The 24,778-nt window shown below is 55.0% G+C and overlaps 1 protein-coding gene across 6 annotated transcripts in view; it reads right to left on the bottom strand.

The window, feature by feature from the left end:
• Positions 1–20,122, bottom strand: part of TRAF3 (TNF receptor associated factor 3) — a 79,560-nt gene extending 59,438 nt beyond the window's left edge. For 4 of the 6 annotated variants that reach the window (XR_009547238.1, XR_009547237.1, XM_060181151.1 and 1 more), the window contains exon 1: positions 19,960–20,121. The gene's annotated coding sequence lies outside the window, so the exon portion shown is untranslated. Of the gene's footprint in view, positions 1–19,959 lie in introns of all 6 variants that reach the window. The other 2 variants (XM_060181153.1, XM_060181152.1) reach the window with 2 other exon arrangements.
• Positions 20,123–24,778: the final 4,656 nt, after the last annotated feature.

Genomic DNA, 24,778 nt, shown 5'->3' with positions numbered 1-24,778 from the left:
GGACGGGGACCAGGTGGTGGCGCACCTGGTTAAGAGCATACATTACAATACTCAGGTACCCACGTTCAAGCCCCTGGTCCCCACCTGCAGGGGGAAAGCTTCATGAGTGGTGAAGCAGGGCTGCATGTGTCTCTCTGTCTCTGTCTCTCTCTCTCTGTCTCCTCCTCCCTTCTCAATTTCTCAATTTCTGTCTCTATCCAATAATAAATAAATAAATAAAATTTAAAAAATAAACTGAAAAAAAAAAAGCACAAGGACTGGCGTAAAGATCCCGGTTCAAGCCCCTGATCCCCACCTGCAGGGGTGTCATTTCACAGGCAGTGAAGCAGGCCTGCAGGTGTCTATCTTTCTCATCACCTCTCTGTCTTCCCCTCCTCACACCATTTCTCTCTGTCCTATTCAGCAACAATGACAGCAATAACAACAACAACAACGATAAACAACAAGGACAACATAAGGGAAAAAGATAGCTTCCAGGAGCACTGGATTTGTAGTTCAGGCACCGAGCCCCAGTGATAAACCTGGAGACAAATAAAATAAAATAAAATAAAATAAAATAAAATAAAAGTAGTCGGGCGGTAGTACAGCAGGTTAAGCACAGGTGGCGCAACGCACAAGGACCAGCGTAAGGATCCCGGTTCAAGCCCCCGGCTCCCCACCTGCAGGGGAGTCGCTTCATAGGCAGTGAAGCAGGTCTGCAGGTGTCTGTCTTTCTTTCCCCCTCTGTCTCCATTTCCATTTCTCTCTGTCCTATCCAACAACGATGACATCAAGAACAACAACAATAACTACAACAATAAAACAAGGGCAACAAAAGGGAATAAATAAAATAAATTATAAATAAATAAAAGTTTTTTAAAGGTAGATCATAAAGAAGTGATCAGCAGACAAAGCACGCTCTGCCACGCTCAGAGACCAGGTCTGAGCGCTCAGCCAGGACACGGAGCACCATGTACAGGGCAGGCTTCGCCAGTGGTGGAGCAGTACTGTGGACTCTCCTTTCTCTACCTCTGTCTCTCTCCCTACTATCTGTCAATTACTGAATGGGAGGAAGAGTTCTGTAGGAGTGGCAGAATCTCACTTGGGCTTTAAGAAAAAAACAACTGTGTACGAAAAAAATAATAAAGTTCTTAAAAATCCAGTAAGAAATGCGCAATAATAAATGTTGGCAACAGTGAGGAACAGGGACTCTCACACGCCTCGAGAGGGCAGGTCTCTGGGAAAGAGGAATACTCACAATTAGCTCTAATTACGATGCTGACATTCTCCCGCTCAAAAGTCTGCTGGCTCACCGCTCCTTTCAGAGGAGCTGGGACTTGCACCCTCACCCTCTCCGGGTGCCACCCGGCCTGCGCACCTGCCCTTCAGTCGGCAAGCGGGGGAAGGCAGGACGCTTCCACAACACTGTCCCCACACACTGACCGCCACAGTCACCCACCGCCTCACACCCTCACCCTGTGAATACCCCGGTCCTCAACCCCCCCCCCCCCCCCGCCACTACCTTCTGTACACACACTCAGGGCTTTGTCGCGGCCCTTCATGGTGGTTGCTTTCAGGTATGGCATGCCGAATTTTTTACATTTTCAGCACACACAACCAAAAGCTTACTTTTGATATAAAGCAGGGTTTTTTTCCTGGGTGTTACACATGTTTGCTTCCCATTTCCTGGCCAACTTTTGAAAAAAAAAATGTTATTTTAGAGAAAGAGTCAGGGGAGCACATAATACTAAGCGCAAAGACCTGCACTAGGATCTGGGTCTATCCCTGCCCCGGCTCCCCACCTGCAGGGGGGTCGCTTCACTGGCGGTGAAGCAGGTCTGCAGGTGTCTGTCTTTCCCTCTCTGTCTTCCCTTCCACTCTCAATTGCTCTCTGTCCTATTAAAAAAAAAAAAACTGGAAAAGATGGTCACCAAGAGCAGTGGATTCATAATGCTGGTCCGAGCCCCAGAGATAACCCTGGAGGAAAAAAAAAAAAGTCAGAGAGGGAGAAACACAACAGCACTTCTCTTCCATGAGTGAGCTTCCCTCAGCGCTGTGGCGCTCCTCTGTGGGTCCAGGCTTTAAGCCTGGGGTGTCCTGCATGGGACACAGACTGACGTGTCGAGCGTCCTGCCCGCCCCAGTGCCCAGCTCAGCGCAGCAGACAGCTTCACACTGGGAAGACACTCTGTCCCCTCTCCAGGTGAGGTCTCGCTCACGTCGCTGTTACCTCTCTGCGGGCTCCTTTTGGGAAAGTTGGGTCTCTAATGTCACAGCCACACTGGGTCTCTAAGGTGAGACAGGCCAGCAGGGTGACAGATGCTGGTGTGGCCTGGGCTCCTCCCTGCATCTTGTCCCTGTACCCGAGGCCACCTGCCACCCCAACCCGTCCGTCCTGAGACTGAGAAGCACGCAAGCACCGTGCAGCCAGGTCCCCTAACTCTGGCCCAGTGCCCAAGCACCTGAGGCAGAAGCGCTGACAATGACCTGGGAGCACTGGGAATGCCTCACCTTCCGAGCCAGGCAGGGGACGCGGCAGGGCCATGCAGCCATGTGGCCTGTGGCTATCCCCGCATTCAGTCTCACTGGCCCTCCTACCCCAGACCACACAAGGGGACAGTGGCCTGCAGAGCCCTCTCACTTTCAGGGCCGCGGTGAGGCCCACCAGAGCACTTGGTAACACAGGCACCAGGTCCAAGTTCCCGGCTGCCACTGGGGGGGATGTCTTTAAGGGGGAGGGCCCACCTCAGGGAGCAAAGGTGCTTTTGCTGCAGAATGCAGGCCTGCTGGCTGCAGTGGGGCCCACGCCAGGCGGTGCCCAAGCACATACTCGAGCATGCGAGCGCGAGCGCACGCGCACACACACACACACACACACACACGGGAGACCCTCACCTGTCCCCATGCCTGTGGTCTGGCCACCCCCACATCTGCTCTCACGCTGTCCCCACAATGGGCAGTGTCTGTGGGAATGAGGCGTCTGTGTCAGTGCCAGTCGCCTCGTGCACATGAGAATCCCACTTCACTGTCTCCAGAGCCCCCCAGGTCTGTGAGGCCAAGGGCATGTGGGGAGCTCACTACTACTCTCAATGAAGCTGTGTCCGCGAGAACAGACAAGAGCACATGGTTACACTCCGCAGGGCTCTTCATGGCGGGGGCAAAGCTGGCAAGTGGATTTTCAGTGAACTCAAAGGACGGGAGCAGTTTGGGGTCGAAGGTGACACTCGGAACACTTCTGACAGATGACCGGACCCCGTCAGCACACACTGGCAGCTGCCACTCCGGGAGGGGGGCTTCCAGAAGTCCACCAGGGAGCACTCAGTTCGGAGCACACCTTGCAGTTCCCCCCAGGAAACGTGACACACATCAGTGAGGGTTCCCTCTCAGGTCACCACAGCTTGTTTGTGAGAGTGGCCAGGCGGTAGCACACCGGGTTAAGCGCACATGGCACGAAGCACAGGGACAGACATAAAGATCCCGGTTTGAGCCCCAGGCTCCCCACTGCAGGGGGGTCGCTTCACAAGTCTTCCCCTCCTCTCTCAATTTCTCTCTGTCATGCCCAACAACAACAACAGCAACAAAATGGGGTCGTGGGGAAAGGCCTCTAGGAGCAGTGGATTCGTAGTGCAGACATCAAGCCCCAGCGATGACCCTGGAGGCAAAAAAAAAAGTGGGCAGGGGGGCCAGGTGGTGGGACACCTGCTAGAGAACACATTAGCTGCCATTTTCAAGGATCTGGGTTCAAGCCCCTGGTCTCCATCTGCAGGGAAAGCTCCATGAGCAGTGGGGCAAGTCTCTCCTCTCCTCCCCTCCCCTCTCACGATTTCTCTCTTCACTTCTTGAAGAAAGAAAATGATGCCTGCAATGGGGCTGCCATACTGGCAGCAAGACCCCGAGATAGCCCTGCTGACAAAACATGTCTCATTACATTTAAGGAAGCAGTTGGGGGTGGGCAGCGGCACACCTGGTTGAACGCACACATTACCACGTGCAAGGACCCAGGTTCGAGCCCCCACTCCCCACCTGCAGGAGGGAAGCTTTATGAGCGGTGAAGCAGGTCTGCGGGTGTCTTTCTCTCTCCCTCTCTGTCTCCCCTCCTCCTCTCAATTTACCTCTGTCCCATTAAATAAGATAGAAAGGAGGAAAAAGGAAAGAAAGGCCACTGGGAGCAGTGGGTTCATATTGCCAATATGAAGCCCCAGGCACAACCCTGGTAGCAATTAAAAATAATAATAAACTAAGTGAAATTCATAAAATCGATGAGTCAAGTCAAAGTGGGGTGGCCCAGGAGGCAGTGCAGTGACTAGAGCGCAGGACTTACAAGCAGCACGGTCCTGAGTGCCACGTGCCACCACAGCATGTATGTGTCAGAGCAATGCTCCTGTTCTCTATCATAACAGGTAAATAACTTTAAACAGAACGAGGCTGCCATGCGCTGCGTAGAGCACTCGAGTCATTCCCTCACACTCCTCTCAGCAAAAGGCAGGCGCTCGCCCCTCTCCTCAAACTGGAGGTGTTGGCATGAGACCACAGCCAGAGAAGTACTCAACGGTTGCCGGTCTCCAATACCCGCGAGACTGTAGCCACTGTGGGTCATCCAGCCCAGACCAGTGGTGGGGGAAACGTCAGTGACCCCACTGGTGCCGATCCCTGCCCACCCATCCTCAGATGGCGAGCACCCGTACTGGTCACTGGTGCTCAGGGTGGCTGAGTGTCTGAAACAGCCTGTTCCGGGAGAGGAAGCAAAAAAAAGCGCATCGCTCACTCTCCTGCCCTGACATCAAGAGTGGAGGAGTCCCTCCTCTGTCCCCGTGGGTGGACACTGGGTCACCGGCAGTGTCAGCCAGGCTTTCTCAGCCTGGTCATTGGCCGGGCCGCTGTGTGTGTGTGCAGGGGGAGGCAGGGATGCGCAAGATCATCAAAGAGCTCTCTGGTCTGGCCAGACACACAGACGTCACCGTGCTCAAGGACCCGACTCCAAGCCCCTGATCTCTACCCGCAGGGCAGAAGCTTCGTAAGTGGGGGAGCAGTGCTGCAGGGTCTCCCTCTCTCCCCTTCTCTATCACCCTTACCCCTCTCGAGTTTGCTCTGTTCTATCAAACAAAAGAAAGGACATTTTTTTAGAAATAAGAAAAAGAAAAAGAAGTGGTCCGGGAGGTGGCAGTGGATAAGACTTTGGACTCTCAAGCATGAGGTCCTGAGTTCAATCCCCGGCAGCACATGTACAGAGTGATGTCTGGTTCTTTCTCTCTCTCCTAGCATTTCTCATGAATAAAGAAATGAAATCTTTAAAAAAAATAAAGAAAAGAAAAGGAAAACTCTTTGGTCTGCTTCAAACTTTTCTGGAACCTTCTAGACACTCCTGAGTTATGGGCGGACAGATTTCAGAGTTGTGACAGGCATCACGTAGAGTGGCCGGGGAGGCAGCCTAGCAGGGAGTGAGTGCGTGTCTCCCTGCTCTCGCCCTGCTGCCTGGCACCACACGATGGGAGTGGTCCTCTGGTCAGTCTCTCACCTACCCTCTCTCTCTTTTTGCCTCGAGGGTTATTGCTGGGGCTCTGTGCAGCACTGCTCCTGGTGGCCTTTTTTTTTTTTTTGTTTTCTACTTTACTCTATAGGACAGAGAGAAATTGAGAGGGGAGGGGAAGGCAGAGAAAAAGATAGACACCTGCAGACCTCTCTCACCACTTATGAAGCATTCCTGCTGCAGGTGGGGAGCAGGGACTCAAACCCAGGTCCTCGCGCATAACTGCACGTGCTACTGCCGGCCTTCCGCACACGGATGTATCCAGAGCACGGCTCAGCTCGGCTTATGGTGGTGCAGGGGTTGAACTGGGACTTCAGTGCTTCATGCATAAGGGTCTCTTTGCATAACCATTAGCTATCGACCCCGCCAAAGAATCTTTTTAAAAAGAAGACTGAAACAACTCAGCAACAACATCCCTTATAACACAGACACAAATGTTCCCAGCAAAACAGCAGCAAGTCCAATGTAGTAACACATCTAAAGGTCAGACAATATGGCCAAGTGAGAACTATTCCCAGAAAACAAACAGTGCTCAACATACGAAACCTGAGAGCCAGCAGCGGTTCACCTGGTAGAGGGCACACGTTCCTCTGCGCAAAGACCCAGGTGTGAGCCCCTGCTCACCACACGGATGTGCCTGAGGGGAAGCTCCACAGGCAGTGGAGTGGTGTTGCGGTATCTCTCGTTCTTTATCTTTATTGTTCTCTATCTCTGCCTTTATCCCTCTGTTATCTACTATCAAAAAGAAAAATAATGACCACCAGGAGTGGTGGAATCATGCAATAACCCTGGCAGCAAAAAAGAAATTAAAGAAATAGGAAAATGGATCCAACACACCACATTAGGAGCACAGATGGGCAGACACAAAGCCATACTACCGCACGCACAGAAGGCATCTGACAGAACCGAGCCACTTCTCATGGGAAATACTTAGCATGCCAGGAAATAAAGGGAACTTCCTGAAGACAAAAAGGGCTCTTAAACAAATCTTCATTTCATGATTATTACTCAAAGACTGAGAGCTTTCCGCTAAGATCAGTAATAGGACAAGAGTGTCTGCTTCCAACATCCAGCATTGTAGCACAAGTCCCAGACAGAGTGACTAGACAAGAAAAAGAAATAAAAGTTATCAAGCTGGAAATAAAGAGATCAATTGTTTATATGTGCTACATACTGGAAATCCCACTCAGAGAGAACCCATGTGCACACAAAAGTGTTAGAGATAACTGTCGAGTGTTGGCGGTTTATGCATCAAGGTTGTTGCTGGAGTTCCGCATCTGCATGGTTCCACAAATCCCAGCACACTCTTCTGAGAGCCAGAGCAGGAGCGAGAAATACAGAGACAGAGAGAGGAGAGACAGCACAGCACTGTTCCCCTGCTCATGAAGGTTCCCTTGCATGGGTTTTCTCAGGGGGGTGGCAGAGGGCTCAAGCCTGAGTCTCTGTGTATGGTAACACGCACTGTACCAGAGGAGCGACCTCCCAGCTGCCAGTTATAAGGTGGTATTTTTTTTTTTAATCAACACACAAGTGAGTCGGGAGGTGGTGCAGAGTAAGCGCATGTGGCTCAAAGTGCAAGACCGGCATAAGGATTCCGGTTCGAGCCCCCGGCTTCCCACCTGCAGGGGGGTAGCTTCACAAGTGGTGACGCAGGTCTGCAAGTGTCTGTCTTTCTCTCCCCCTCTGTCATCCCCTCCTCTCTCTGTCCTATCCAACAACGACGACATCAATAACTACAACAATAAAGAAAAACAAGGGCACAAAAGGGAATAAATTAAATTAAAAAATCAACACACAAAAATAAATTGTGGGGGGCTGGCTAACTTACCGCAAACACCTTCCTGTGAAGTCCAGGGTTCAGATCCCAGCACAACATGGGAGCTCCAAGATGCCTGAGGCACGCCATGGATGGTGGAGCAATACTGTGGTACCTCTGTCTCTCTCCCTGTCCGTCTGTCTATCTATACCTAGCCCTCACTCAGCGACACTCGGGTCTGGTCAGCTCTCTGCCAAGGCAGTCTTGTGCAGCAGCTCACCTTAAAGTATCTCATCTCGAGTTTCCACTGTGACATAAAACTATTTAGAGCTGGGTGACAAGCTCACTCCCAGCCTGTACAGCACAGCATGCTTGAAACTCCAGAAAGGGGCAGTTCCTCGTCCACTGGCAGATTTCACCTACTGACTGTGTTTCAGGAACGGAACTCAAGTCACTAAGTGAAGGGTGTCTGTATATCTGAAATAAATATGGTGAAAAAAACTCAACCTGGGAGGAGTGGAGTCCCACATGAGCCAGACCCGGCACCCACACACAGAGACCTGGGCTGGTCTAACACCCGAGCACAGTTCTTGGCTTGATGCCTGGCATGGAATAAAAAAATGTTTAAACCAGACAACAGTGCAGTAGCTCTCGTGGTAGGATGTCTGCTTGGCCATGTGCGAGACCCAGGTTCGAGCCTTCACAGTACAGAAGCAGCATGGCCCTAGGAGAAGATTCAGTGTCTCGCCATCACCTTTCTGTCTGGGAGAGTCAGCCTGGAGCAAAAAGCTCCAGGCAGGTGGCCAGTGGTGGTGCTCTGAGCCTGCATGTGTGTGTGTGTGCGCGCGTGCAGGGGGACCCACATTCAGCCCCAAGCCATATATGCCACATGGTGTTGGGACCTTTCTCTGGCACACTCACCCTGTCGTTGTCATTCCGGGGTGCCAGCACTCTGGACTGACGTGTCCAGACAGAAGGGCAAAGAGAGGGGAGGCAGCACAGCATGGAGGAGGCCTCCTTCCCAGTGGCGCGGGAGGGCTGCACCTCAGAAGGCTCAGTCAGGCTTTTAAAGGCACTGGGCAGAAGCCAAGGAGCCAGAGCGGAGAGGCGGCGCCAAACGAAAGGACTCTAACCCGCAGCAGCATGCCGCCTTTGGGGAAAGTGTGTGCTGACTGGATCAGAGGGGCAGCGGAGGCTGTGGTGACAGGCCGGGTCAGACGCTTGCTGGGACGGAGCACGACTGCAGTGGAATCTCCGCGTGGCGGTTCTCAGCCCGGGGCCCGTGCAGACTGGCACAGAGACTGGCACAGCCCCGAGTGGGGCAGACAAGTGCTCGGCCAGGAGCAGGGGCAGGGCCACTGCTGATGCTCACACCAGGCTGTTTCTCAAACTGGGAACTGCTTGTTGAAAACCGATGATGATGGGGGGCAGGGAGACAGCTCGTGGGTGGTGTGGCTGCCCCGTGATGGGAACAGAGATGTGAATGAAACAGAGACTACCACAGAGCCGGAGAGCACGTGCCTTGCATGAGTGAGGCTCTGGGTTCAATCCCTGGCACTGCGTGAGAGCAACAAAGACAAAACAGGTGCGGCTGCAAACATTATGCAGCAGTGCTGTGTCCTCCCTCTCTCTCTCTCTCTCTCTCTCAAAAGCAAAAACGGGCGCCAGGGGCTGGGTCCATGCTAGCATCTGCTCACAAGTTCAACGCCAGCACCACATTAAATGTACATAATTCTGCCACATAATGGGAGAAGATAAGGGTCATACTAAAGCATCGATTTGCATTATCAAGAATCACCATAGGCGGGAAAGGTACATCCTTTTAGAGACAGGGTGGAGGGCCAGCAAGACGGCTCACCTGGACCGTGAACTGCTTTTTCATGAGCTTTGCCCCTGTCCAGCCTGGGCCACACTACACTGGAGGAAGCTTCGGGGTTGTGGTGTCTTTCTCTTGCTCTCTCTGTTTCTACTTCTGCATCTTTCTATCTGAAAACGTTGGTCTGCAGTGGTAAAGCTCTTGCAACAAAAAATATGGGGTTCGTGGGTTAAGCGCACATGGTGCAAAGCTCAAGGACCAGCAGAAGGATCCTGGTTCGAGCCCCTGGCTTCCCACCTGCAGGGGGGTCGCTTCACAGGCAGTGAAGCAGGTCTGCAGGTGTCTGTCTTTCTTTCCTCCTCTCTGTCTTTCCCTCCTCTCTCCATTTCTCTCTGTCCTATCCAACAACAACAACAGCAATGACAACCATAATAACAGCAACAACAAGGGCAACAAAATGGGAAAAATGGCCTCCAGAAGGATTAACAGTGCAGGCACCGAGCCCCAGCAATAACCCTGGAGGCAAATATATATATATATGGGGTTCATCATTGGAGCCTCGAGGTGGCACAGCAGACAGAGCTCTGGATTTGTCAGCACAGGTCCCAGGTTCGATCCCTAGCACTGCATACCTCAGATAGCCAGAGCTGCTCTGGTTCTCTCATAAACAGACGAGTGGGAGGACAGCTCCCCTGAAAGGTGCTTGCTTTGCTATGCTCATGACCCAGGACTGAATCCAGCTCCCACAGCACTAGGGGAAGCGTCACTGATGCCAGCTCTCTCCCTTTCTCCCTCTCTGTCCTTCTATCTGAAAAATTCAGCCTGGGGAGGCGGGAGACAGCTCAGCTGGTGGAGGACCCAAATTTGAGCCCCGGCCACCATAGGGGAGTGTCCATACAGAGCAAATGCCACAGTGATGGAGCAGTACTACTGTGCCTCTCTCCTTCCGTCTCTCAGACTCTAAAAAAAAAAAGAAGTCTGCTGGGAGCAGTGACATCGGACAGGTGCAGAGCCACAGAAATAACCCTGGCACAGTACACTCCCAACAAGGACAAAAAATAATAATAGTAAAACAATTGAGGGGACAGGCAGGGCCATACCCAGTAGAGTACACATGTGTAAGAACAGGGGTTCAAGCCCCAGTCTCCACCTGCAGGAGGGAAACTTTACAAGCGGTGAAGCAGGTGTGCAAGTATCTCTCTCTTTCCCAACCCCTCTCTGTTTCACTCCATCTCTATTCAGAGAAGAAGAAAGTGAGAGAGAGAGAGAGAGAAAGAAAGAAAGGAAGGAAGGAAGGAAGAAAGAAAGAGGGAAAATGGCTTCCAGGGGCAGTAGATTCATTATGCAGACACTTAACCCAAGTAATAACCTGGTGGCAGTCAAAAATAACAAATGGATAAATATTTAATAGGAGGCATCTAAATGTAAACCTTTCTTTTTCTGTTTTTTTTTTTATCACTGAGTCAGGGCCTCACATATGTGTCATCCACTTCTCCAAGACCACTTAAAAATCTATTTTATTTATTTCTTATTTATGTAAGAGAGATACAAAGAGACCAGAGTACCTCTCAGCTCTGGCTGATGGTAGTGCTGGAGATTGAACTTAGGACCTCAGAGACTCAGACAGGAAAGTCTTTTGCAGAAAGTTAAGTCTGACCCCCCCCCCCAGGCCAAAAATCACTCACTTTTTCATGGGCAGGGGTGGGAAGGGCGCTAACACCACAGCACCAGTGCTTCCCTGGGTGCCATGGGGCTGTTTATGTGGTGCCAGACTCAAGTCAGGCTGCATACCTGGCAAGACGCACACACTGGGCCCCATGAGAAAGCTCTCCAGCCCGCCTTGTTATGCACATATACGTTAGTTTCCAGCTTGTAGGCATTTTCCTCTTTGTCAGAAACAGTTCCTTTTTTTAAAAAAAATTTATTCCCTTTTGTTGCCCTTGTTGTTTTATTGTTGTAGTTATTACTATTGTTGTTACTGATGTCGTCATTGTTGGATAGGACAGAGAGAAATGGAGAGAGGAGGGGAAGACAGAGAGGGGGAGAGAAAGACAGACACCTGCAGACCTGCTTCACCACTTGTGAAGTGACTCCCCTGTAGGTGGGGAGCCGGGGGCTCGAACCGGGATCCTTATGCCTGTCCTTGCGCTTTGCGCCACCTGTGCTTAACTTGCTGTGCTACCGCCTGACTCCCAATAGTTTCTTTTTTATATATATATAATTTTAAAAAATATTTTATTTATTTATTTTCTCTTTTGTTGTCCTTGTTGTTTTTCGTTGTTGTTATTATTGTTATTGATGTTGTCGTTGTTGTTGGATAGGACAGAGAGAAATGGAGAGAGGAGGGGAAGACAGAGAGGGGCAGAGAAAGATAGACACCTGCAGACCTGCTTCACCGCTTGTGAAGCGACTCCCCTGCAGGTGGGGAGCCGGGGGCTCGAACCAGGATCCTTATGCCAACCTTGTGCTTTGCGCCACCTGCGCTTAACCTGCTGAGCTGCAGCCCGACTTCCCAATAGTTTCTTTTTTAAAGATTTGTTTATGACAGAGACACAGAAAACTAGAGCATCACTATGGACCACGTGCTTGCAAACCCAGCACTCTCCCTTGAGTCATCTCCCATTCTTCTACAAGATTTCCCCTGTCTCTCTTTCTCTCTCTCTCTCTCTCTCTCTCACACACACACACACACACACACACACCAGCAGTGTTTCATAGCTCCAGACCAACTCCAGACACAGAGGAGAGGGAGAGTTATCACAGCATCCAAGCTTCCCCCATGCTGTGGGAGCCGAGCTTGAACTGGGGTCATTGTAAGGAGCAGGTGCCCACCCAGGTGAACTTGCCAGCCCTGCAGATGATCTTTTTATACTCACAGACCCTGCAGAAGCCTGGTGGCCAGGGCCAGGCCACACTCCCAAGACAACCTGATTCACCTTGCCAACAAGGACACATTTCTCACCCAGGAAATCTCTCCGGAAGGGAGGAGGGAAAGGGCTTGCTGCCACCGCCATGTCAAGCTCTCACATTCTCACCTTTTTACAAACTCATTTGTTCATTCATTCATTCATTCATTCATTCACAAAGTCAGAGCATCCCTCTGGCACAGCAATGACAGGGGTCAGACTCAGGCCTCACGCTTGTAGATCAGGGGCTCTGCCCACTGCACCACCTCCAGGCACCCTCACTTCTAGTCCTAGATTTTACCTTTGCATAGAAGAGAAAGTGCAGTTCAAGGACCCATAATCCATCAGCAAGAGAAGAAAGGACCCACGCCTCCAGCAACCTGACCTCGATATCACCCATGCCCTACCCTGATGCCCTGTCACTGGAAATCCAAGGACATCACCACATCTCTGTTATCTCAGTGCACAATACCGCAGGAGGTGGGCAGAGGGTAGCCTGCAAATGCCAGGCCCTCTACTCCACACCACAGCCTCCACCCTGTGTGAGGGGCAGGAAGTCTGCTCCCTGTCCCCGGACGCTACCTGTCTCCGGGTCCTCACACCAGAGAGCAAGGACAGTCCTGAGACGAGCCCTCACCACCCTGCTGCCATCCTGGGTGCCTGAAACTTAAGAAGAGAGCCACATCAGTTTTGCCCAGGGAAGGGGTGAGCAGACTTACCTGCCCCTCAGTGACACCCCAAAAGCAGCCTGCAGAGGCATCACTAAGCCCTCCATGGCTGAGCTATAACCATTCCACTCTCCAGAGTGGCCCAGCCTTGGGGAGCTGCTGGCCACCAACAGGCTAATATCTGAGTATGTCCGTGGAGACGAATGACTGGACACTATCATCACTACTGTGCATGAAGAGAGAGAAAGGAGAAGAACCCCCATCCGTGGACTGGGCTGGGGGCTGCTCGGGGAGTCTCAGGGTGGAACACACCCTCCACGTCACAGAGCGGAAGGCGATGGAGTACCTGCCAGAGTACCCAGGGGCATGGCACAATCCCCTCAGGCCAGAGCTGAGCACAGCCCCAGGCGGTCTCTCACTCTCATGAAGAATCTTTTACTAAAAATCAACAGAGGGGCCAGAGGGTGGCGCACCTGGTTAAGCGATCACATTACAGTGCTCAAGGATGTGGGGCTCAAGCCTCTGGTCCCCACCCGTAGGGGGAAATCTTCACGAGTCCTAAAGCAGGGCTGTAGGTGTCTCTCTGTCTCTCTCCCTCTCTATCTCTCCCTCCAGTCTCAATTTCCCTGTCTTTATCCAATGATTAATAATACAATTTAAAAAGAGAGAGAGAGAGATGAGCGGAAGGGGTGGCACATTAGAGTAAATGGTGGGTTCTCAGATGTAAGGTCTGGAATTCGATCCCTGGCATCTCCTTGTGCCAGAGTGATGCTATGGCTTTCTCCTCATTTCTCTCTCTCCTCTGTCTCATGAATGAGTAAATATCCTTCGTGTGTCAGTAACAGAGGTGGGGAAGGTGAGGCCGGCAGCCAGCGGGTGGAGGGACAGATGCTGGGAAAGCACACAATTCTTTAAAAGCACCACTGAGCAGCAAAACTCAAACAGCTAGAATATGAAAGCAAAACTGAAATCCGAAACTGGCCGGGGACCTGGGTACACTCAGCACAGCGCAGGGTGAGCACAGGCCTCCTCTTCCTCCTGGCTGGGAAGGTGGAGCTGGCCCTGGTGGGGCCTAGTGCAGCCAGAGCCCTCCCGTCCCAGCCCCCCCTCCACTGTGCACTCCTCGATCGCTCTCAGGGTCCCCCCACCCCAGGCCCAGAGCCCTGCAGGTGTGACACCCCCAGACTGGCATCAGCCCCACTGTCTGACTTGGGCATCCACAGAGCACCGAGGAAGTTCTCCCAAAACAAACTGACTCAACTGTCCCTAACTGGGAGGGAGGCAAACCGTGGGGCAAGTCTCAGAAAACTACAGGCCGCAGGGAAACTCCTGCTCTCGGAAGAGGCCCCGGGGCCCTGGTCTGCCTGGCCACCCCCAGTGCAGGGAGGGGGCACATCTAGGATGTCCACATGGCCCGTCCATTTGGCCCATGACCCTCTGAGCTTTCTGGCTCGGCATCATGGAGCCTCACTGCTGGCCCAGCCCACTCCCCAGGTGGGGCTCTGACTCTGAAGCCCCAGGCCTCCCTCCGTGCCTGGAGCCCCGCAACTGGAAGTGGCACCCTGGGGTCCTGTGCAGTGCCAGGTGAGGCCAAGGTAAGTCCTGCATCAGCTGAGAAGCAGGTTACTGTGCACGCAGGAAAGCACACTACAAGCCCGGACGTAAAGGTCAGGAGAGCACCTTCCATGTGCATCCCCCACCCCTACCCCAGCACACTGACTTCCTGCCTGAGGCTTCCAGGACCCAGGTTCAATCCCCAGTACCACCACAAGCCAGAGCTGAGAGCAGTGCTTTGGGAAGGGGGGGGAAAAAGCCAAGGAGAAGGTGCAGGGGCGAGGTTTTGAAGTCACCCCACCAGCACCACAGGCCAGTGCTCCTGTCTCTGTCATTCACTAACAAAAATAAATAAAGATCATCTAAGTGTTTCTTGAAGGTGTAGTGGGCCTGGGGCCAGATGCCAGCTCCGAGGGTAGTTAGAGCATGTGCCTGGCTCTGCACATGGCCCAGAGAGGCCGTGGCACAGGGGAAGCAACCGCGTGTCTCTCTATCTCTGTCTGAAGTAAAGTCAGCTGGGAGTGGAGAAACCGCAGGTGTGTGAGGACTGGGCCACTGGGGACAGGGAGGAGCTGGGCGTGTTCCCCGCAGGACTCTCCCATCCTCACAGAGCAGCCGCCATCCTCGGAGAGACTTCATCTACTAAGCACCACTTCAGACACTGGGCTGTTAACCCACAAGGACACAATTTAATTTCACAGTAAACTTGTGACCGCTGGGCATTTCTGGGCTAAGCAGGACCCAAGGGAACTAATTTCCCTGTTCTTCCTGTTTAAGTCAGTAACAGCCCCCGTGAGAGTCACAAATGTCAGAAGTGAGGGGCCCCCGGCATGACTGGTCCAGGCTCTGTCCCCTGAAAGCCCTCACGGCAGCCCCAGGATTGGGGGTTCAGGACTCAGTGTCTCCTGGAGTCCAGGCACCACTCAGGACGTCCAGCCAGTGTCAGGCATGCAGACGGTGATCTCGAGCAGGCTGGTCCCCAGGACACTAGCCAACTGCAAAGCCCACACACAAGCACCAGACATCTAGCTTGACCTGCTAGAGCACAGGACACAAGGGCCGAAGCCCGGAAGCCCCAGGGCCAGTCCCTGTACAGCCTCACGCTGATTGGTATTGGGGCTCTGCTCTAACTCAGTCTCTCTCTTTCTCTCAAAAGTAGATAAATAAATCTCTATTTAAAAAACTCAGTATGGGGAGTCGGGCACAGCAGGTTAAGTGCACATGGCACAAAGCACAAGGACTGGCATAAAGATCTCAGTTCAAGCCCCAGCTCCCCACCTGCAGGGGAGTCGCTTCACAGGCAGTGAAGCAGGTCTGCAGGTGTCTGTCTTTCTCTCCCCCTCTCTGTCTTCCCCTCCTCTCTCCATTTCTCTCTGTCCTATCCAACAACAAGGACATCAATGACAACAATGATAACTACAGCAATAAAACAACCAGGGCAACAAAAGGGAATAAATATTTAAAAAATTAAAAGAAAAGAAAAAAAAATCAGTATGGAGACAAGAAATCACCTGAAATCACAAAGGGAAAACGCACACTCCAATTGTTTTTTCAAGATTGATCTGATGAGAAGCAGAGCGCGGCTCACTGCCACATGTGGCACCAGGGACTGAACCTGAGGCTTCATGCACATATGCCCTACGCACTGCCCGCTGACACACCACCCAGTGTTAGGATCCAGTTTTTCCTTCCTGGGAATCTAAGAGATTTAGGTCCAACACGTGAGAGGACAAAGAAGTGGCACACCAGACATGATGCCAGAGGCCGCTGAGCTCCCAGCAGTGCTCAGGCTTCTCTCTCATGAAAATAAACACATCTCTTTTTTCTTTTAATTGCCAACAGGTCTATCGCTGGGGTTTAGTGTTCAACCAACAATGAATCCACCACCACTCCTAGTAGGATAAATTGAGAGGGGGGAAGACAGAGAAACAAAGAGGGGCCAGACATTTGCAGCACTGCCTCAGTGCTTTTGAAGCTTCCGTGCTGCAGGTGGGGACTGAGGGCTTGAGCATGGTCTCTGTGCATGGTACCATGTAGATTCGACCAGGTGTGCCACAGTCTGGCCCCCAACAAATCTCTTCTCTAAAAAAGAGATTAAAGCAGCCCAGGAGGTAGCACAGTGAATAAGGCACTGGGCTCGGAAACATGAGGTCCTGAGTTCTATTCCGGCATTGCATGTGTTAGAGTGATACTCTGATTCTCTCTCCCTCTCCCAGCATTAGTAAATAAATAAGGTTTAAAAAAAATCAAGATATTTTAGTATGGACTAAAGCTACAGGCTTGGGGGAGCCCCTGGGGAAGAGACCTTTGAGCAACTGATGGCCCTCCCTCCCACCACTCTGGGGGCCTCCTGCTGCACAGAGCCACAATGAGCAGAGAGGACGCTGTCCCCAGGTCTGGCCTCCCGCGGCCCCAACACCACCAGGTCTCACAGGCAGAGGCTGCTCTGCACTGGCGCTGTAACTACAGCAGGCCGGGCGCTCCAGACGTATTAATTCAACAGTAAATTAAACGAGGAAAAGACTCCCAAGTCCCAGCTAATGATGCACTTATCCAGAGCAATGCAGAGCACACAGCCGCCTGCGCCCCGGGAGTCTGTGTCGCAGAGTCTGAGCGAGGCCAGGATGAGGTCCAGGCCTGAAGGCTGACTTTCCTGCTGAGAGCTCACCTGCTCCTGCCCAGGCCGGCCCCCCACCCTACACCCCCCAGTGCATTTCAGTTCACACATGTGCAGCCTGTCTCCTCTTTTTCTTCTTGGAATGGCATTTCCCTCTATTTGCATGAGCTGCTCCAGCCCTCACCGCACTGCCCTCCTACATGTCCCCACTTGCGATGCCGCACAGCAAGTGAGGGTGGTGGTCACGGGGAGCAGACAGCCCCCTGCTAGGTGACACGCTTGGCCACCGCAGGGCAGTGTGGCAGTTGTGTAACATGTGACAGGTTGGCTGGCCCAGCACTCACTCATCTTGCCGAGGAGACAGGAGCAGACAGAGATGGGCAAACCAATGCAGCGGCCTCTGCCTGTTGTGGGGACCTGCACTACCAGCTTGGCTACCTGTGTCCTGACACTGGTCCAAGGCCCGCAGACCCAGCGCAGGACGCTGCCTCAGGCCCACTGCAGATGGGCTCAGTACGCTGCCCCAGGCCCCTGCAGACTCAGCTCAGGACGCTGCCCCAGCCCCACTGCAAATGGGCTCAGTACGCTGCCCCAGGCCCCCGCAGACCCAGCTCAGGACGCTGCTTCAGGCCCCCGCAGACCCAGCTCAGGACCCTGCCCCAGGCCCCCGCAGACCCAGCTCAGGACGCTGCCCCAGGCCCCCGCAGACCCAGCTCAGGACCCTGCCCCAGGCCCCCGCAGACCCAGCTCAGGACCCTGCCCCAGGCCCCCGCAGACCCAGCTCAGGACCCTGCCCCAGGTCCCCGCAGACCCAGCTCAGGACCCTGCCCCAGGCCCCCGCAGACCCAGCTCAGGACCCTGCCCCAGGCCCCCGCAGACCCAGCTCAGGACCCTGCCCCAGGCCCCCGCAGACCCAGCTCAGGACCCTGCCCCAGGCCCCCGCAGACCCAGCTCAGGACCCTGCCCCAGGCCCCCGCAGACCCAGCTCAGGACCCTGCCCCAGGCCCCCGCAGACCCAGCTCAGGACCCTGCCCCAGGCCCCTGCAGACCCAGCTCAGGACCCTGCCCCAGGCCCCTGCAGACCCAGCTCAGGACCCTGCCCCAGGCCCCCGCAGACCCAGCTCAGGATGCTGCCCCAGGCCCCTGCAGACCCAGCTCAGGACGCTGCCCCAGGCCGCTGCAGAAGGGCTCAGTCACATCTGTCTGACAGTGCCCCAGGGAGGCCCGCCACCAGGCAGAACTGAAAGGCTTGGGCAGCTGTTTACAGCCAAAATCCCCGGGGGGAGGCCGCAGCCCAGGCTCCAGTGGGCATGGGGCTTTCTGGGGCAGTGGGAATAGGGGCTGGGCTGCCTCTGACTGTGTGCAGGGTGCCTGCTGTAACAACGTCATCTTCGTCACCCCCCCACCCCTGGGATGGGCAGTGGCCCAGAAGAGCCTCACTGAGAAAGCCACATAAGTGCCTAGTATTTTTTAGAAAATGTTGGAAGCCTCCTCTATCCCCGGCCTCTGCATGGTGACAGCTGGGACAGATGGCATCAGGGTGAGACACCGAGCATCTCAATCCTTGTCTGTGGTGACCGGAGCCCGGTGTCTGGGGCTGTCACCAGCGCTGACTTTGCAGGGGACAGAATCCTGCAGGCTGCCACTGCCACAGAGAAAAAAAGGCCTCCTCCTCCTCCCCCCTGGAAGATGCAAAAGGTGCAGCTCCAGAAGGTGCAGCCCTCAGCTGCCCTCAGACAAGGATGGGACCCTGCAGGGAGTGACCGGGGGTGCCACAGTGTGCTCAGTGGGGTGTGAGTGTGTGCACTGCCTGTGTGTGTGTGTATGCACTGCCTCTGTGTGTGTGCACTGCCTGTGTGTATGTGTACATTGGCTGCATGTGTGCACTGCCTGTGTGTGCACTGCCTGTGTGTGTGTGTGCACTGCCTCTGTGTGCATGCACTACCTGTATGTGTACATTGCCTGCATGTGTGCACTGCCTGTGTGTGCACTGCCTGTGTATGTGTACACTGCTTGCATGTGTGCACTGCCTGTGTGTGTGTGCACTACTTGTGTGCATGCACTGCCTGTGTGTGTGCATTACCAGTGTGTGTGTGCACTGCTGGTGTGCGTGCACTGCCTGTGTATGTGTGTATATGCACTGCTGGTGTGTTGTCACTGCTGTGTCAGTGCTGTATGTGTCACTGCTATGTGTGTGTCAGTGCTGTGTGTGTCACTACTGTGTGTGTGTGTCAGTGCTGTGTCATTACTGTGTGTGTCACTACTGTGTGTCACTATGTGTGTCACCCTGTATGTGTGTGTCACTGTGTGTGACCGTGTGTGTGTCCCTGTGTGTGTCACTGTGTGTGTGTCACTGTGTTGTCGCCGTGTGTGTCACCGTCTGTCACTGTGTGTGACCGTGTGTGTGACCGTGTGTGTGTCAATGTGTGTCACCGTGTGTGTGTGTCACTGTGTGTCACCGTGTGTGTCACCGTGTGTGACCGTGTGTGTGTCAATGTGTGTCACTGTGTGTGTCGCCGTGTGTGTGTGTCACTGTGTCACCGTGTGTGTGTCACCGTGTGTGACCGTGTGACCGTGTGTGTGTCAATGTGTGTCACCGTGTGTCACCGTGTGTGTGTGTCACCCTGTGTGTGTGTCACTGTGTGTCACCCTGTGTGTGTGTCACTGTGTGTCACTGTGTGTGACCGTGTGTGTCACCGTGTGTGTGTGTCAGCGCTGTGCGCCGCTCCGCCCGCGTGTGCCCGGCGACGCCAGAGAGCCCCGCGTGTGCCCCGAATGCAGATGCGGCGCCGCTGGGCAGCGAGCCCGCGCCCCCACCCCCACCCGCGGCGCCCCGGCCCCGCCGCCCGCACCCCACCCGCAGCCCAGGCCTCCGGCCCCGGCCCCGCACGGCACAGGGACCCGCGGCAGCCCCCGCCCGCCGACTCCGCGCCCGGCCCGCGTCCACACCGCCGGCCGGCCGTCCACACCGCGGCCCCTCACGCCGCCCGCGTCCACACCGCGGCCCGGCACAGCGCGCGGCCCGGCCCCGTGACTCAGGACCAACTTTCCCGCGCCCGCGCCGCGCCCCCCGCCCCGCGCCCCGGCCCCTCGGCGCCCGCGGTCGCGGCCCGAGTCGGGGTCGCGGCGCCGCTCACCTGGCGCGGCCTCCTCAGGGCCCCCGCGCGCGTCCTGCGCCGCCCGCCGCGTCCTGCTCCCCGGGCGGCCCCATGGCGGGGGCGGGGAAGGCCGGCGGCCGCCGCCGCGCCGGCTGGAAAGTCCCGGCTGGGCCTCGGCCGCGCGCCGCGCGCGCACCCGCCACTTCCTCCGCTGGAAATCCCCGCGCGCGCCCGCCGCGCCCCGCCCCCGCGCGCGCCCGCCGCCGCCGCCAGCCGGTGCCCCGTCACAACCGCACCGCCCGTCCCCACAGCCGTCCGTCAGCCGGTCAGTCACACTGTCCCCACACAGCCAGTCTCCACAGCCATCAGCCAGTCAGCCAGCCAGTCGCACACAGGCCCCACACAGGCATCGGTCAGCCAGTCAGTCACACTGTCCCCACACAGGCATCAGTCAGCCAGTTAGTCACACTGTCTCCACACAGCCATCAGTCAGCCAGTCAGTCACACTGTCCCCACACAGCCTGTCTCCACAGCCATCAGCCAGTCAGTCAGCCTGTCGCACACAGTCCCCACACAGCCATCCGTCAGCCGGTCAGTCACACTGTCCCCACACAGCCATCCGTCAGCCGGTCAGTCACACTGTCCCCACACAGCCATCAGTCAGCCAGTCAGTCACACTGTCCCCACACAGCCAGTCTCCACAGCCATCAGCCAGTCAGTCAGCCAGTCACACACAGTCCCCACACAGCCATCAGTCAGCCAGTCAGTCACAGTCCCCACACAGGCATCAGTCAGCCAGTCAGTCACACTGTCCCCACACAGCCATCCGTCAGCCAGTCAGTCACACTGTCCCCACACAGCCATCCGTCAGCCAGTCAGTCACACTGTCCCCACACAGCCTGTCTCCACAGCCATCAGCCAGTCAGCCTGTCGCACACAGTCCCCACACAGCCATCAGTCAGCCAGTCACACACACTGTCCCCACACAGCCATCAGTCAGCCAGTCAATCACACTGTCCCCACACAGCCATCAGTCAGCCAGTCACACACTGTCCCCACACCTCCATCAGTCAGTCTCACACACTGTCCCCACACAGCCATCAGTCAGTCGCACACACTGTCCCCACACAGTCATCAGTCAGTCGCACACACTGTCCCCACACAGCCATCAGTCAGTCGCACACACTGTCCCCACACAGCCATCAGTCAGTCGCACACACTGTCCCCACACAGCCGTCAGTCAGCCCAGGCTGCGTGTGTCCAGGTGGCCCCCAGCTGTGAGCAGCTCTCACATACATGACACACTTACAGCAAGGAGCTCTATGGCTACACCGCCTGCTGGGCTGGCCAGCCCGTCTCAGGGTGCTCCAGGTCATCAGAGGAGCAGACTGTCCTCTCCCCTCTCCTCAGAAAGGGGTATGAGGGTCCCCAGCCCAGAGCCAAGCCCAGAATGCCCACATCAGTTGTCCTGTCCCAGCAAATCCAGCAGCCCCTCCTGCCACTCCCGCACAGAAAGTTCCAGAACTCTGGAGGGTCTGCTGTAGCCCTGGCTCAACAGGTGCCGGCTGGGCTGTCAGCTAGAGCCCTGGGGACTTGCTCTCTGCAAGGCTGCTGTGACACTCCCACTTGGGCCACTACAAAGGGTCAAGCTGGGCTGAGACCAGGGACCCCAGGCGGCTGCCATTACCAAGGCAGCTGTTGGGAAGAGTCCATCCTGGGTCACCAGAAGGATCCCCTTCCCTCCTGCTGGGTGTTCCACCATGGCCTAGACGTCCTTTCCTGCCTGTCGGAGTGTAAGCAGAGATCACAGGACCAGGGTCCCACCCACCCAGACCTGGCAGCAAGGCCCCCGTGTCCCAGACATGTAGGGCACTGCCGCCAGCAGCCTCACACTCTACAGCACGGGAACTTTCTAACACTTTTCCAAACATCTCTCCAGGCTCGACTTCAGTTTGTTTTTAAATAAACAACAACATACACTCAGCCCAGACCCTGGCACAACATAGGAAGTGCTGTGGCAACAGAGGCAGCTCTGTCGCTACAGGACCTTTCTCTGTCTGTCCGTCTGTCTGTCTGTCTGAAAAATGGGTTTGGAGAGATGAAAGCACACATGTGCAAGGACCCAGCTCTGCAAAAATAAACAAAATCAACAACAAAGCGGACGTTCCAAAGACCCCTAAGATGTTCCATTTAACCTCTACTGAGCAAAACTTGCTTCCTTTTTTCTTGCTTTTTTTGTCTCCAGGGTTATTGCTGGGGCCTGGTGCCTGCATTATGAATCCACTGCTCCTGGAGGCTATTTTTTCCCTTTTGTTGCCCTTGCTGTTTATCATTGTTGTTATTATTAATGTTGTTGTTATTGCTGTCATTGTTGCTGGGTAGGGCAGAGAGAAATCGAGAGAGGAGGGGAAGACAGAGAGAGGGAGAGAAAGACAGACACCCGCAGACCTGCTTCACCGCCTGTGAAGCGACTCCCCTGCAGGTGGGGAGCCGGAGCTCGAACCGGGATCCTTACGCCGGTCCTCTTTGTGCTATGTGCACCTAACCGGATGTGCTACTGCCCGGGCCCCTCTTTTTTCTTTCTTATCACTGGGCTCCACCACTCCAGGGAGACTTTTCAGATACAAAGAGACAGAGATGGAGAGAGTGAAAGAGACCATGGAAGCTTCCTTTAACGCAGTGAGAGCTGGGCTTGTTTGTGGATCTAGCACATGGCAGCGCAGTGCACTGTCCAAGAGAGCTATTTCTCTGATCCAAAATAATGTCCTCCCCCCCGCCAAGATTTGCTCATTTATTATGAGAGAGGGAAAGAATGAGAAAGGAGAGGCCAAAGCACAGCTCATCTCAGGCAGACTTGAGCATGCTTGGAAGAGAAACCAGACTGTCAGAGCACCACCTACCAGAGGTCACAGGTCAGTCATTCAGGTCAGTCGTTCAGGTCTACTCAGAATGGGGGCATGGGCACTCCTGAGGTCAGCCCTCTGCTGGTCAGACCTGCCCCTCCCTCCCCCTTCTGCAGGTGTCCGAGTTCTCTGGGTCCCTGCGCTGAGCAGTCTGCCCCACACTGGGGGCCCAGCTCTGCAGGCCTGCAGGAGGGAGAGCAGGGAGGACCAGCCCCGGACAGCACCAAGTCGCAGAGGCTCCCTCTCTGGCTGGGCGGCTCCCAGCGGTGCCCACTGACTCACCCACAGCGGCCCAAAGCCACTCCCATGGACGCACTGAGGGAAAGCCCTTGGGGTGCAGTGCAGGGACCCCATGGATCTCCCCCAGAAGTATCCCTCCAGCCCTCACACAACACTTAACCCCAAGACCACAGGCCCCAGGGTGCAGCTGGACAGGCATGCAATTTCTCCCAGGGAAACAAAAGGAAGTAATTCACCAGACCACGCAGCCAGGTCGGACCAATGACTCGGGACTATCAGGACACGGCTCCCAGGCACTCAAGGCATCGGGTGGCACGCCCCACTGTGGATGGGCATGCGCTCACGGGACCGAGGCCGCCTGCAGCTCGGGTGCAGTCTCTCAGCCTCTCACGTGACACTGGCAGGCGAACCCAGGGCCTCCAGCATGTGACTCCCTCAAGCCCACTGTTTCAATCTTTACTTTGAAAGAGAGGGAGTCAGGCAGTAGCGCAGCGGGTTAAGTGCACATGGTGCAAAGCTCAAGGACTCTGAAAGAGAGGGGAGACCCCACAGCACTGGCCCCCCATCCTTGGAGGCCTCAGTGCCACCCAACGTGCTTGCCTGTGGCGCTAGGGCTCGAACCCAGGACCATGAACATGGTGAGGCACACACTCTTCCGCAGTCTTCGTTTTCTTCTTGATTTCTTCCCATCTTTGTTTCCACCAGGGTTTCTCTTCTGCATAACTCCACTGCTCCCGGCACACTATTTCTTCCTTCAGATTTCTTTTTGTCTGTCTGGATAGAGGCAGAGAGAGCGGGGGGGGGGGGACCACAGTAACGAAGTTTCTCTAGTGTAGTGGAGGTCAGATCCAGCAGCATACAAGGTAAAGCAGTGCACTAGCCAAGGGAGCTATTTTGCCATCCGTTTTCCTTCAATTTCAGACTGAAACAGAGAGGGAACAGCAGCGAGAGACACCAGTTCTACCTCAATGCTCAGGACACTCCTCCTAGAGCTGTGTGCATGGTGCTCCCATGTGGTGCTGGGGGCTCAGTGCAGTGTCTGGGGAGACAGGCAGGAGAGGAGAGGGGAGGGGAGGAGAGGGGAGGAGAGGGGAGGGGAGGGGAGGGGAGAGGAGAGGAGAGGAGAGGAGAGGAGAGGAGAGCTTGCCTCCAGTATCTCACTGCCTGTTAATGGACACCTGCTACCTGTCTGAGCCCCCCTCAGGGATCTCCAGCTCCCCCCCCTTGGAATCCCGCAGCATTCACTCTGGCCCCAGGCTGCCCCCCCCCCCAGCCTGGAAACAGTCCCAGCAGGGCAGTGAGTGAGGGCAGAGAGGGCAGTCAGCCCATCAGTGGAATGCTGTGCCACATCCGCTGAAGCAGGGGCAGTGTGGAACCTTCCCGTCACAGGAGGCAGGCAAGAAGGACACCACGTGACACAGGCCCTGGGTCAGTTTGGAGAGCCCGGTCAGGTGCAGGGAGTGGCAATGAGGACTGTGGTCTCACTTCTGAGATAGAGGGCTGGGGAGATGACACCTGCCATGTGTGCCCGAGGCCCCAGAGGACCCCGGTTCCAGCCCTAGTAGCAGAGAGTTCTGGTCTCTCACTCTCTGTGTCTCACTAAAACAAACAAATCTTCCCAAAAAAAAAGTTTGAGGAGCTGGAAGATAGCTCACTCAGCAGAGTTCACACTTCATCTTGCACAAAGAGCTAGGGTTGGGACCTGGCGCCACATG

This window comes from Erinaceus europaeus, chromosome 22, assembly GCF_950295315.1.
Source record: "Erinaceus europaeus chromosome 22, mEriEur2.1, whole genome shotgun sequence".
NCBI lineage: Eukaryota > Metazoa > Chordata > Mammalia > Eulipotyphla > Erinaceidae > Erinaceus > Erinaceus europaeus.
The sequence above is the reverse complement of the archived record's forward strand: the minus strand, read 5'-3'. Positions and strand labels throughout refer to the sequence as shown.